This window comes from Myotis davidii, unplaced genomic scaffold (assembly GCF_000327345.1).
Source record: "Myotis davidii unplaced genomic scaffold, ASM32734v1 scaffold507, whole genome shotgun sequence".
NCBI lineage: Eukaryota > Metazoa > Chordata > Mammalia > Chiroptera > Vespertilionidae > Myotis > Myotis davidii.
The window spans coordinates 302275-306739 of NW_006298968.1; positions in this window are offsets into that span (position 1 = coordinate 302275).

Consider the following 4465-nt stretch of genomic DNA (forward strand, 5'->3'; position numbering starts at 1 on the left):
CAAGACAAATGGTGGGGAGTGGGGGGGTAGAGAGAAACCAAAGGACTTGTATGCATGCATATTAGCATAACCAATGGACACAGACACTGCGGCAGTGGGGGCTTGCCCGGAGTGGAAATGACTGGGGAGGAGGTCAATTGGCGGGGGGGGTCAAATTTAGACAATAAAAATAAATAAAATAAAATAAATTGAATGAAAGACAAAAAAAAAAAGAAGTAAGATCCTAAAACTAAGAATGAGGTTATCTGGGTCCATACAGTGGAGAACTTTGGAACCCAAATCTAGCTGAGCCCTATGGGCCAGTAAATATCTCACCTTTTCTCTTAAAAGCTACCCTGTCTCTTGCTTACAGATGATGCAGAGATTTATTCTTTTTTTTTTAAATATATTTTATTGAGTTTTTACAGAGAGGAAAGGAGAGAGATAGAGAGCTAGAAACATCGATGAGAGAGAAACATCGACCAGCTGCCTCCTGCACACTCCCCACCGGGGATGTGCCCGCAACCAAGGTACATTCCCTTGACCGGAATCGAACCTGGGACCTTTCAGTCCGCAGGCCGACGCCCTATCCACTGAGCCAAACCGGTTTCGGCCCAGAGATTTATTCTTGAAAGACAACACATTACCTCTCAGGATCTATCCCTACCTATAAAACCCTAGTTTAAAAAAAAAAAAAAAAAAAAAAAAAAAAACCTCTTGGAGTCCATTTCAGCATAACTCTTAATTGAGGAATTGTTGAGCCTGGGAAAAGAAGGAAAGAGACTATACAGTGAGAGTGCAGGGCAACCTAGTGTGAACTGGTAGGAGCCAAGAGAGTATATATGGGACAAGAAAATGAGATTTCTAGATTAAGAGATGCAAAATATAAAGATAGATAAGGGAGAATTTATGAAAGGAGAGTACTCTCCTATAATACTGAATTTAACACCCCAGCAAAATTTGTATGAGGTGCTACTAACATCTGCCAGGATGGCTTTTGGCAGCAGGAAGAAAATTGTGGACCATACTACATGACAGAAACATGGTAGAGCTGCTGGGACAGACAGTGGGGGGATAAGTCAAAACGTTCAGAGAACAGAGCATGCAATGATGGATATACTTCTCAAGGTTTAACATCCTACCAGCCAACTGTATTCTATGGGAAGACCCAGAAAACATGGGTGTCATAGTGTGGTCATCCGGAAGGTCGTCTGGGCAGTCATTCTGCTGTTCAGTCGTTCAGTCAATTTGCATATTATGCTTTTATTATTATAGATTGTATGAAAAATGTGAAACATTTACAGAGGAAGGGAAGATGACAGGGAGGGGCAGTCTACAACATGGGGAGTATATCAGAGTCCCGCCAAGGGAGCAGAACAAGTAGCAGATATATATACATACACGTTAAGAGATTTTAAAAAAAATTTATTGATTTTTAAAGAGGAAGAGAGAGAGAGAGAGGAAAACAAAGAAAGAGAGAGAGCAAGAGAGGTGAGAGAGAAATATCAATCGGTTGCCTCATGCACTCCTGGACATGCAACCTGGGTATGTGCCCGGACTGGGTATTGAACCTGCCACCTTTTGGTGTTTAGGACAACACTCCAACCAACTGAGCCACACCAGCCAAAGCAAGAGATTTTTTTTAAAACATAGAATTGCCTTATGCAATTATGGAGCCTGGCAGGCAGGAATTTAGTAGGGCAGGCAGGAAATGAAGATTAGTAGGGCAAGCAGGAAAAGAAGATTCTGAGAAGGTTTGCAGCTCACAGGTTCAGTTTGAAGCTTGTTGTCCTTAGATGGAAGTCAAGAAAGAAGATTCATGGGGAGGAGAACAATCACAGACCAGGTTCTCCCTAAGGGAAGGCCTACGCCCTCTTTTAAAGACTTCCTAACTTATTAAGTTACATGCACTTAGAATAGTTCTCATTTTGATTAACTTATAGTCAACTGATTAAGGACTTTAATCACACCTGCACAAACCCTTCAGAGCATAACTTAGATTAGTGTTTCAATCACTAGCTGGAATAAAATACATATAAGCTACAAAATTTCAGTTCTTTAACTCTTCAACCAGAAACTTACTAGATAGGAAATTATGAAGACAGTTTTTCATCCTAGCCAAGTTGACAAAGGCCATCAAGGAAGATAAGGGGATTCTACAGGCATAGGGTAGGGGCTAGGTGGGGGAGCAGCCAAGACAATCCTAATGGCAAGAACACAGAAAAGATGAATCACTCATGGCTTCTTTTAAAAAGGTTACTGAAAGTTGAGGACCCCAGTGCAAGATGACAATGGCAAATGTGCCGTGTTTATGGGAAAAGGGAGTGGGAAGGTACCTAGAGGATTTGGCACATGAAGCCCACAAGGCCAAAGGACAGGGAGAAGGTGATGGAGTGAGTCCCATTGTGGGGGGCAGGTGCAGAAGGGACACACCAAGAGCTCAGTGTGTCTGACATTTTTAGTATGAATAACTGAATGACCTAGCAGATACAGTCGATTCTCATTATTTGTGGTAGGTATGTCCCATGAAGTCTCTGTGACCAATGAGTTAGCAGATACTGAGCCATTGCTCTTGGGGGTTAAGTTCCTTTGTGACTTTGGTCATACATAACATTTTCATCATAACTGATCAATACATAACCTAGTTTTATGTGTTTTTTGTTTAAAGACACCTTATTTAACATATATTATTGATTCATTACATTGAACTTGTGTCCCATAGCACTGTAACTCACACCTGAACAATGCTTATGTAACACACATATTTTTTCCCCCTACGGCACATCCCAGCCTCTTTATTTAGAAATTCTTTTTACTTGTGAGCCATATTAAATAGGAAAATCACCAACAAAAAGCACAAAAATGCCAAAAACATGACACTAAATAAACTGCAAAAAGGACACTTGTTTACAAATAAGAGATACCAGTAAAACAAGAAGGCAGAGCATCACCTTGATTGACAGCTGGGAATATGAACATCAGAGGACTCACATTTTTCACCATTCTGTTCATGGCCATGGATGACCGCAGAAACACCACAAGTACATTTGGTATTACAAACAAATGTATGAACAAGTAAATTCACAAATATGGAGTCTGTGAATAACAAGGATTGACTGTACTTATGAAGATTCACCTTTAGATTAATGTCAATGGTTAGAGATTCCCAGAGTTTGACACTGTTTATGACTCCATCTTAGACATTTTGTGATTAAGACTACAGCATGCCAAACAATTAAGCAAGCAATCCATTACCCATGCTTCTGAACCTACGGTGTCCGACATTGAAGCTCCTTGGCTTAAAGTCTGCTGATTGAGTCTATTTGTGGTTTTCATTTAACCACAGATGTTTCTTTGTAATCGAGTTTGGAGCTGTGGTTCATGGCCTCTTTGTTTATTCTAAACTAGAGTTAAAATTTGTGCATGGGGGGGGTCCCCTCAGAGCCCAGCCTGCACCCTCTCTAATCTGGAACCCCTTGTGGGATGTCGGACATACCTCTCACAATCTGGGACTACTGGCTCCTAACTGTTCACCTGTCTGCCAGCCTGATCGCCCCTAACTGCCCCCCCCCGCCCTCCAGCCAGCCTTGTCGTCCCTAACTGCCTCTGCCTGCTGACCTGGTCACCCCCAACTGACCCCCCTGCTGGCCTGGTTGCCTGCTGGTCATTACTGTGATGGCATCCTGGACAATTTGCATATTCCTCTATTATTAGCATAGATACCCATAGTTTCTCCACTATGGCAGGACATGTAACAACTGCTTAGTTGTCTTGCTCTCATCAACTTTTACTACATGTGCAGTAAAAGATAGCTTTCTGTGACTCTGCACCTGCACAAAGAAAGGTAACTTGTGAAAAACACTCTCAGGCTGATAGGTCTCACTCTACTAGTAAATGTATCAGTTGTAATCTCAAATTGGCCCTTCATGCTAACTAGCAATTCTAATTTCTCTAACCCATTCCTCTTGTCTTCTGCTGAAATAGTTATGCCATATCTCTGTTTTTGTCTTAGTTTGCTTGGGATGACATAGTAAATATCATAACTTGGTTGCTTAAACAATGGAAACTTATTTCTCCCAGTTCTGAAGGCTGATAAGTCCAAGATTAAGTTACCTACAATGGTCAGGTTCTGGTGAGAGCTCTCATCATGGCTTACAGTTGGTCATCTTCTTCTGTCCCCAGTTGGAGGAGAGAAATGAAGAGCAAACTATCTTGTGTCTCTTCTTATAAGAGCACTAATTCCATCATGAGGGCCATACCTCCATTTAAGTCTAATCACCTCCCAAAGGCCATTTTTCCAACCAAACTGGCTAAATTCAATGGTTAATGTTCAGTCCTCAATTAATTTGGGTCATTTGATACAATTTACACTTTATTCTGGACACATTTCTCTCACTTGGCTTCTGGATTATCCTTTTCCTCATTCACACTCTAATTATCATTTCTTTATTCCTTCTTATGTCCTTGATCTCTAAACAGTACAATA